The sequence below is a fragment of the Lates calcarifer genome, linkage group LG7_1, assembly GCF_001640805.2.
Source record: "Lates calcarifer isolate ASB-BC8 linkage group LG7_1, TLL_Latcal_v3, whole genome shotgun sequence".
Lineage (NCBI taxonomy): Eukaryota > Metazoa > Chordata > Actinopteri > Centropomidae > Lates > Lates calcarifer.
The window spans coordinates 10,877,715-10,888,924 of NC_066839.1; the positions used below are offsets into that span (position 1 = coordinate 10,877,715).

General features: G+C 39.2%; 1 long non-coding RNA gene across 1 annotated transcript; it reads right to left on the reverse strand.

The window, feature by feature from the left end:
• Window positions 1–6,119: 6,119 nt before the first annotated feature.
• On the reverse strand, window positions 6,120–10,257 carry LOC127142677 (uncharacterized). Its single transcript, XR_007813639.1, has 3 exons — window positions 8,860–10,257; window positions 7,806–8,250; window positions 6,120–7,196 (listed from the first exon to the last, which is right to left on the reverse strand). It is a non-coding gene; the product is annotated as an uncharacterized LOC127142677 (long non-coding RNA).
• Between the last annotated feature and the right edge of the window lie 953 nt (window positions 10,258–11,210).

Genomic DNA, 11,210 nt, shown 5'->3' on the forward strand with positions numbered 1-11,210 from the left:
ATAAAACATGCCCCTGAGTAGTTTTTAGGTGAAAAATCTAGACCTGAAATTTTGACCTTTTTTCACTCCAAACCATGACCCGCCGCCTGTCGCAGACATCAAAAATTGTGGTGTCAACTTTGTCAAAGAATTCACTCAAAACCTGTCCAAATCCACTTCAAATGACATAAAACATGCCCTGAGTAGTTTTTAGGTGAAAAATCTAGACCTGAAATTTTGACCTTTTTTCACTCCAAACCATGACCCGCCGCCTGTCGCAGACATCAAAAATTGTGGTGTCAACTTTGTCAAAGAATTCACTCAAAACCTGTCCAAATCCACTTCAAATGACATAAAACATGCCCCTGAGTAGTTTTTAGGTGAAAAATCTAGACCTGAAATTTTGACCTTTTTTCACTCCAAACCATGACCCGCCGCCTGTCGCAGACATCAAAAATTGTGGTGTCAACTTTGTCAAAGAATTCACTCAAAACCTGTCCAAATCCACTTCAAATGACATAAAACATGCCCCTGAGTAGTTTTTAGGTGAAAAATCTAGACCTGAAATTTTGACCTTTTTTCACTCCAAACCATGACCCGCCGCCTGTCGCAGACATCAAAAATTGTGGTGTCAACTTTGTCAAAGAATTCACTCAAAACCTGTCCAAATCCACTTCAAATGACATAAAACATGCCCCTGAGTGAGTAGTTTTTAGGTGAAAAATCTAGACCTGAAATTTTGACCTTTTTTCACTCCAAACCATGACCCGCCGCCTGTCGCAGACATCAAAAATTGTGGTGTCAACTTTGTCAAAGAATTCACTCAAAACCTGTCCAAATCCACTTCAAATGACATAAAACATGCCCCTGAGTAGTTTTTAGGTGAAAAATCTAGACCTGAAATTTTGACCTTTTTTCACTCCAAACCATGACCCGCCGCCTGTCGCAGACATCAAAAATTGTGGTGTCAACTTTGTCAAAGAATTCACTCAAAACCTGTCCAAATCCACTTCAAATGACATAAAACATGCCCCTGAGTAGTTTTTAGGTGAAAAATCTAGACCTGAAATTTTGACCTTTTTTCACTCCAAACATGACCCGCCGCCTGTCGCAGACATCAAAAATTGTGGTGTCAACTTTGTCAAAGAATTCACTCAAAACCTGTCCAAATCCACTTCAAATGACATAAAACATGCCCTGAGTAGTTTTTAGGTGAAAAATCTAGACCTGAAATTTTGACCTTTTTTCACTCCAAACCATGACCCGCCTGTCGCAGACATCAAAAATTGTGGTGTCAACTTTGTCAAAGAATTCACTCAAAACCTGTCCAAATCCACTTCAAATGACATAAAACATGCCCCTGAGTAGTTTTTAGGTGAAAAATCTAGACCTGAAATTTTGACCTTTTTTCACTCCAAACCATGACCCGCCTGTCGCAGACATCAAAAATTGTGGTGTCAACTTTGTCAAAGAATTCACTCAAAAACCTGTCCAAATCCACTTCAAATGACATAAAAATCGAAAGTTTACATAGCCCCTGAGTAGTTTTTAGGTGAAAAATCTAGACCTGAAATTTTGACCTTTTTTCACTCAAACCATGACCCGCCGCCTGTCGCAGACATCAAAAATTGTGGTGTCAACTTTGTCAAAGAATTCACTCAAAAACCTGTCCAAATCCACTTCAAATGACATAAAACATGCCCCTGACTAGTTTTACATACCCTCTGAGTAGTTTTTAGGTGAAAAATCTAGACCTGAAATTTTGACCTTTTTTCACTCCAACCATGACCCGCGCCTGTCGCAGACATCAAAAATTGTGGTGTCAACTTTGTCAAAGAATTCACTCAAAACCTGTCCAAATCCACTTCAAATGACATAAAACATGCCCCTGACGTAAGTTTTACATACCTGAGTAGTTTTTAGGTGAAAATCTAGACCTGAAATTTTGACCTTTTTTCACTCCAAACCATGACCCGCGCCTGTCGCAGACATCAAAAATTGTGGTGTCAACTTTGTCAAAGAATTCACTCAAAACCTGTCCAAATCCACTTCAAATGACATAAAACATGCCCCCTGGAGTAGTTTTTAGGTGAAAAATCTAGACCTGAAATTTTGACCTTTTTTCCACTCCAAACCATGACCCGCGCCTGTCGCAGACATCAAAAATTGTCGGTGTTCAACTTTGTCAAAGAATTCACTCAAAACCTGTCCAAATCCACTTCAAATGACATAAAACATGCCCCTGAGTAGTTTTTAGGTGAAAATCTAGACCTGAAATTTTGACCTTTTTTTCACTCCAAACCATGACCCGCCGCCTGTCGCAGACATCAAAAATTGTGGTGTCAACTTTGTCAAAGAATTCACTCAAAACCTGTCCAAATCCACTTCAAATGACATAAAACATGCCCTGACTAAGTTTTACGTAGTTTTTTAGGTGAAAATCTAGACCTGAAATTTTGACCTTTTTTCACTCCAAACCATGACCTGTCGCAGACATCAAAAATTGTGGTTGTCAACTTTGTCCAAAGAATTCACTCAAAACCTGTCCAAATCCACTTCAAATGACATAAAACATGCCCCTGACTAAGTTTACTACCCTGAGTAGTTTTTAGGTGAAAAATCTAGACCTGAAATTTTGACCTTTTTTCACTCCAAACCATGACCCGCCGCCTGTCGCAGACATCAAAATTGTGGTGTCAACTTTGTCAAAGAATTCACTCAAAACCTGTCCAATCCACTTCAAATGACATAAAAAACATGCCCCTGAGTAGTTTTTTAGGTGAAAATCTAGACCTGAAATTTTGACCTTTTTTCACTCCAAACCATGACCCGCCGCCTTGTCGCAGACATCAAAATTGTGGTGTCACTTTGTCAAAGAATTCACTCAAAACCTGTCCAAATCCACTTCAAATGACATAAAACATGCCCCTGAGTAGTTTTTAGGTGAAAAATCTAGACCTGAAATTTTGACCTTTTTTCACTCCAAACCATGACCCGCGCCTGTCGCAGACATCAAAAATTGTGGTGTCAACTTTGTCAAAGAATTCACTCAAAACCTGTCCAAATCCACTTCAAATGACATAAAACATGCCCCCTGAGTAGTTTTTAGGTGAAAAATCTAGACCTGAAATTTTGACCTTTTTTCACTCCAAACCATGACCCGCCGCCTGTCGCAGACATCAAAATTGTGGTGTCAACTTTGTCAAAGAATTCACTCAAAACCTGTCCAAATCCACTTCAAATGACATAAAACATGCCCTGACTAAGTTTTACTACCCTGAGTAGTTTTAGGCTGAAAAATCTAGACCTGAATTTTGACCTTTTTTCACTCCAAACCATGACCGCCGCCTGTCGCAGACATCAAAAATTGTGGTGTCAACTTTGTCAAAGAATTCACTCAAAACCTGTCCAAATCCACTTCAAATGACATAAAACATGCCCCTGACTAAGTTTTACATAGCCTGAGTAGTTTTTAGGTGAAAAATCTAGACCTGAAATTTTGACCTTTTTTCACTCCAAACCGATGACCCGCCGCCTGTCGCAGACATCAAAAATTGTGGTGTCAACTTTGTCAAAGAATTCACTCAAAACCTGTCCAAATCCACTTCAAATGACATAAAACATGCCCCTGACTAAGTTTTACATAGCCCTGAGTAGTTTTTAGGTGAAAAATCTAGACCTGAAATTTTGACCTTTTTTCACTCCAAACCATGACCCGCCACCTGTCGCAGACATCAAAAATTGTGGTGTCAACTTTGTCAAAGAATTCACTCAAAACCTGTCCAAATCCACTTCAAATGACATAAAACATGCCCCCTGAGTAGTTTTTAGGTGAAAAATCTAGACCTGAAATTTTGACCTTTTTTCACTCCAAACCGATGACCCGCCGCCTGTCGCAGACATCAAAAATTGTGGTGTCAACTTTGTCAAAGAATTCACTCAAAACCTGTCCAAATCCACTTCAAATGACATAAAACATGCCCCTGAGTAGTTTTTAGGTGAAAAATCTAGACCTGAAATTTTGACCTTTTTTCACTCCAAACCATGACCCGCCGCCTGTCGCAGACATCAAAAATTGTGGTGTCAACTTTGTCAAAGAATTCACTCAAAACCTGTCCAAATCCACTTCAAATGACATAAAACATGCCCCTGAGTAGTTTTTAGGTGAAAAATCTAGACCTGAAATTTTGACCTTTTTTCACTCCAAACCATGACCCGCCGCCTGTCGCAGACATCAAAAATTGTGGTGTCAACTTTGTCAAAGAATTCACTCAAAACCTGTCCAAATCCACTTCAAATGACATAAAACATGCCCCTGACTAAGTTTTACATAGCCCTGAGTAGTTTTTAGGTGAAAAATCTAGACCTGAAATTTTGACCTTTTTTCACTCCAAACCGATGACCCGCCGCCTGTCGCAGACATCAAAAATTGTGGTGTCAACTTTGTCAAAGAATTCACTCAAAACCTGTCCAAATCCACTTCAAATGACATAAAACATGCCCCTGAGTAGTTTTTAGGTGAAAAATCTAGACCTGAAATTTTGACCTTTTTTCACTCCAAACCATGACCCGCCGCCTGTCGCAGACATCAAAAATTGTGGTGTCAACTTTGTCAAAGAATTCACTCAAAACCTGTCCAAATCCACTTCAAATGACATAAAACATGCCCCTGACTAAGTTTTACATACCCCTGAGTAGTTTTTAGGTGAAAAATCTAGACCTGAAATTTTGACCTTTTTTCACTCCAAACGATGACCCGCTGCCTGTCGCAGACATCAAAAATTGTGGTGTCAACTTTGTCAAAGAATTCACTCAAAACCTGTCCAAATCCACTTCAAATGACATAAAACATGCCCCTCAGTAGTTTTTAGGTGAAAAATCTAGACCTGAAATTTTGACCTTTTTTCACTCCAAACCATGACCCGCCGCCTGTCGCAGACATCAAAAATTGTGGTGTCAACTTTGTCAAAGAATTCACTCAAAACCTGTCCAAATCCACTTCAAATGACATAAAACATGCCCCTGACTAAGTTTTACATACCCCTGAGTAGTTTTTAGGTGAAAAATCTAGACCTGAAATTTTGACCTTTTTTCACTCCAAACCATGACCCGCCGCCTGTCGCAGACATCAAAAATTGTGGTGTCAACTTTGTCAAAGAATTCACTCAAAACCTGTCCAAATCCACTTCAAATGACATAAAACATGCCCCTCAGTAGTTTTTAGGTGAAAAATCTAGACCTGAAATTTTGACCTTTTTTCACTCCAAACCATGACCCGCCGCCTGTCGCAGACATCAAAAATTGTGGTGTCAACTTTGTCAAAGAATTCACTCAAAACCTGTCCAAATCCACTTCAAATGACATAAAACATGCCCCTGACTAAGTTTTACATACCCTGAGTAGTTTTTAGCTGAAAAATCTAGACCTGAAATTTTGACCTTTTTTCACTCCAAACGATGACCCGCTGCCTGTCGCAGACATCAAAAATTGTGGTGTCAACTTTGTCAAAGAATTCACTCAAAACCTGTCCAAATCCACTTCAAATGACATAAAACATGCCCTGACTAAGTTTACATACCCTGAGTAGTTTTTAGGTGAAAAATCTAGACCTGAAATTTTGACCTTTTTTCACTCCAAACGACGACCTGTCGCAGACATCAAAAATTGTGGTGTCAACTTTGTCAAAGAATTCACTCAAAACCTGTCCAAATCCACTTCAAATGACATACAACATGCCCCTGAGTGACTTTGAGCTGAAAAATTTGGACCTGGAATTTTGACATTTTTTCACTCACAGTTTTTATGCTTTAGTATACTTTTTTTAAACGATTTTTTTTTTTTGCCTTACTATACTATGACATTTTGTGACACCTTAACATACTATGACATTTTTTAGTGGTTTTTGACACCTTAGTTTACTATTTAGTATACTATACTATAGTATACTATTTTTTGATGGGTTTAATATACCTCTGGTATTTTTTGACATTTTTGACCACATAGCATATTATGTCATTTTTTGATGCCTTACTAAAATGTGACATTTTTTCTATTTTGGATTACTATATTTTACTTACTTTTTTCATACTTTTCCCATTTCATATTGCTTTTCTTATTAGAAATTTACGACGTCTCTGCGATCATGGACGATAAAGTGGTGACACCTGGAGGAAATCAAAGAGAAACATACAAAGGAAAATGATAAATAAACTACCTCCTATTCCTCCTCATCAGTTTAACCATGAAAACACAGATAAATATTCAACATTATAGCTGAACCAGAACATTTTCCAAACACTGGAGGGCTGTTTCAGAAAATTAACCACTGATTATCACCACCTCCTGAAGAATCAACAACAAATACTCGGGAAAAAGTAAAATGATTATTAATTATGTGTCTATCAACTAATCACTGAAGCAATGATTTAGGTTACTGTGAACTGCACAACAATAATAAACACTGTCAGTTCAGTAAATCTTTGAATGCAGGATTTTAACTTGTGTTGTTTATTATACTTCAGTATTTCTTCCACCACAGACGGCCACATACATAATCATTAATTCACATTTCAGCCTTTGGCACCATACCATACTATGACATTTTTTTACATTTCTTGATGCCACACTATACTATGACATTTTTTGACACCTTACTATCCTATGTCATTTTTTCACACCTTACTATATACTATGACATCTTATGATGGTTTTTGACACCTTACTAAACAGTGCTCTGTGTCAGACAGTTGATGTAAAGCTGTTTATGAATTACCTGGAGGCCTCTGTCTTGGTCTGCAAGAACTTCTTCATTCTAAAAAGTCTCTCTATGATATTGGACTATGCCTCTGTGATCGCGGACAATGTCTCTGAGATTATGGACAATGTCTCAGCAATCGTGGACTATGTCTTTGTGATCGTGGACGATGTCTCTGAGATCATAGACGGTGTCTCTGTGGCCATCGACAATGTCCCTGATCGCGGGCAATGCCGTCAAATCGGTGACCCCCGTCTCCGCCGATTCTATCGCAAGGTCTCTACGAAGCATGGACAATGTCTCTGATCATGGACAACGTCTCTCTCATCTTTGACAAGGTCTCTGCGATCATGGACAATGTCTCTGATCGTGGACGATGTCTCCCTCATCCTCAACAATGTCTCTCCGATCATGGACCATGTCTCTGCGATTGTGGACGATGTCGTGGAAGAAGTGGTGACACCTGGAGGAAATCAAAGAGAAACATACAAAGGAAAATGATAAATAAACTACTACCTATTCCTCATCAACAGTTTAACCATGAAAACACAGATAAATATTCAACATTATAGCTGAACCAGAACATTTTCCAAACATTGGAGGGCTGTTTCAGAAAATTAACCACTGACTATCACCACCTCCTGAAGAATCAACAACAAATACTCGGGAAAAAGTAAAATGATTATTAATTATGTGTCTATCAACTAATCACTGAAGCAATGATTTATGTTACTGTGAACTGCACAACAATAATAAACACTGTCAGTTCAGTAAATCTTTGAATGCAGGATTTTAACTTGTGTTGTTTATTATACTTCAGTATTTCTTCCACCACAGACGGCCACATACATAGTCATTAATTCACATTTCAGCCTTTGGCACCATACCATACTATGACATTTTTTTTACATCTCTTGATGCCACACTATACTATGACATTGTTTGACACCTAACTATACTATGACATTTTTTGACACCTTACTATATACTATGACATCTTATGATGGTTTTTGACACCTTACTAAACAGTGCTCTGTGTCAGACAGTTGATGTAAAGCTGTTTGTGAATTACCTGGAGGCCTCTGTCTTGGTCTGCAAGAACTTCTTCATTCTAAAAAGTCTCTCTGTGATATTGGACTATGTCTCTGTGATCGCGGACAATGTCTCTGAGATTATGGACAATGTCTCAGCAATCATGGACTATGTCTTCGTGATCGTGGACGATGTCTCTGAGATCATAGACGGTGTCTCTGTGGCCATCGACAATGTCCCTGATCGCGGGCAATGCCGTCAAATCGGTGACCCCCGTCTCCGCCGATTCTATCGCAAGGTCTCTACGAAGCATGGACAATGTCTCTGATCATGGACAACGTCTCTCTCATCTTTGACAAGGTCTCTGCGATCATGGACAATGTCTCTGATCGTGGACGATGTCTCCCTCATCCTCAACAATGTCTCTCCGATCATGGACCATGTCTCTGCGATTGTGGACGATGTCGTGGAAGAAGTGGTGACACCTGGAGGAAATCAAAGAGAAACATACAAAGGAAAATGACAAATAAACTACTACCTATTCCTCATCAACAGTTTAACCATGAAAACACAGATAAATATTCAACATTATAGCTGAACCAGAACATTTTCCAAACATTGGAGGGCTGTTTCAGAAAATTAACCACTGACTATCACCACCTCCTGAAGAATCAACAACAAATACTCGGGAAAAAGTAAAATGATTATTAATTATGTGTCTATCAACTAATCACTGAAGCAATGATTTATGTTACTGTGAACTGCACAACAATAATAAACACTGTCAGTTCAGTAAATCTTTGAATGCAGGATTTTAACTTGTGTTGTTTATTATACTTCAGTATTTCTTCCACCACAGACGGCCACATACATAGTCATTAATTCACATTTCAGCCTTTGGCACCATACCATACTATGACATTTTTTTTACATTTCTTGATGCCACACTATACTATGACATTGTTTGACACCTAACTATACTATGACATTTTTTGACACCTTACTATATACTATGACATCTTATGATGGTTTTTGACACCTTACTAAACAGTGCTCTGTGTCAGACAGTTGATGTAAAGCTGTTTATGAATTACCTGGAGGCCTCTGTCTTGGTCTGCAAGAACTTCTTCATTCTAAAAAGTCTCTCTGTGATATTGGACTATGTCTCTGTGATCGCGGACAATGTCTCTGAGATTATGGACAATGTCTCAGCAATCATGGACTATGTCTTTGTGATCGTGGACGATGTCTCTGAGATCATAGACGGTGTCTCTGTGGCCATCGACAATGTCCCTGATCGCGGGCAATGCCGTCAAATCGGTGACCCCCGTCTCCGCCGATTCTATCGCAAGGTCTCTACGAAGCATGGACAATGTCTCTGATCATGGACAACGTCTCTCTCATCTTTGACAAGGTCTCTGCGATCATGGACAATGTCTCTGATCGTGGACGATGTCTCCCTCATCCTCAACAATGTCTCTCCGATCATGGACCATGTCTCCGCGATTGTGGACGATGTCGTGGAAGAAGTGGTGACACCTGGAGGAAATCAAAGAGAAACAAACTCAGATAAATATTCAACATTTCAGCTCAAACAAAACATTTTCATGCTTTACTATACTATGACATTTTTGATTTTTAACATTTTGACTTTTATTTTGGATTGCTATTACTTCTGCATTGCTTTTATATTACAGATGACTTTTACTGTTATCTCTAATATTAGATTACTTCTATCATTACATGTTACTTTTCTTCTTAGGGCCCAAGCATGAAAGCGTGCAAAGGCCCAATTGGAATTGCTCTGACTATTAGGTCCCGAGAACGAACCATGTGAAGGCAACATTCAAAAGTGATCCCTATGTTGATTCCATATTGATTTTAAGATTCTTTTACTCACTTTTAAGGTTTTAAACAGTTTAGCACCTAGTTATTTAACCAAGCTGCTCGACTTTTACAACCCCAAAAGAGCACCGCGATCCTCTAGTCAGATGCTCTTAGAGCAACCAAGGAGTAAATTAAAGCATAGAGGGGATCAGGCTTTTGCAGTGGCTGCTCCTGGACTGTGGAAAAGTTTACCACTCTATATTTGCACTGCAGTCTATACGATCATTTAAATCACATCTTAAAACCCACCCTTTTACCTTGGCTTTTAATTCGAGTACAGCTTGACTCCCATCAGGTCATTTTATGTTAATGTGTCTTTTTGTTTAATCTTGTTTTTAGCCTTTTTTAAAAATCTGCTGTCATATTTTATTATACTTATTTTATTTATCTATGCTTTTATCTTGTTTGTTTTAAAAGTTATTTGTAAACCACTCTGGTCAACCTTGTTGGTTTTAAATGAGCTATAGAAATAAAATTGACATTGACATCCCCCATTGGGCTTAGCGGTGTTGTGCCTGGATGAAATCCGGGCCACATATATAGCATGCCCATTACAAAAAAGTCGCCTGATATCATGACCTCAAACCAACAGGAGGTCAGCCATTTGTACTTTAATACACACATTTTGCTCATTTTTCGCCATTTGGGGACTTCAAACTCTGTTACTATACTGTTAACGCCTTTGTGATTACAAGTTGTCAAAAGCTTCAGTTTTCGACAAAGGGCGTGACCGTAGCTGCACCTCAATGCTGTTGCTAACGCTGATATCCAGGTATAAACCAGCCAGGTACATACGCAATGTAACCGCAAATAGACACATAACGATGACAACGACATGATAGACCGCTATTAAAACTGAGTTAAAATGACCAGGATGGAACACAAAATTACAAAGAGATGTAAGATGTCGACAACGTGACTGTAAACGATTAAAGAGGGATTTAAACAGACTAGAGCTTGCTGTGTTTTCACCCGTGCACGTTGGGGGTCCACAACTCATGTCAGAGACGCCTCAGTCACGAAAACACAAACACACTCTTGCCCATATGATAAAAACGTTAAAAGAGAAGGCTAATGCTAACGCTCGTCGCTAACGCAAATACTAACGCTAGCCGCTAGCTAGTTAGCGCCTTAGCCTTACCTGCGCCGCAGCGTCCAGCCTCACTCGTGTTTGACAAAAAAGCTTGTTTTAGCATCCAGGCTTCTTCGGTAATAAAGTTTTCTCATAGCACTGACCAGCCGAGCCACAGCTTCGAGCATTGGTTTTAGTCTGATTTCCGACCTCGTTTCTCCGCCTCTCTGCGCTCCAGAGGGTCATGACCAATTACAACACAAGCAAGCCAACAACAAAAACAACGCCCACTGGCCAGCTGACTCTGCTCCGCCTAGCTACCGCCTCTGATTATTCTTCTAATACATCCACGAGGAAGGTAGGATACCGACAAGGTCTGTATCATGGATGTATTATAATACATACAAAACATGTCAGGTAAGAAAATACACCATATCAGAATTAAGTGAATAATAACTCAAAATTATCCTCTTCAGTCTGCGTATA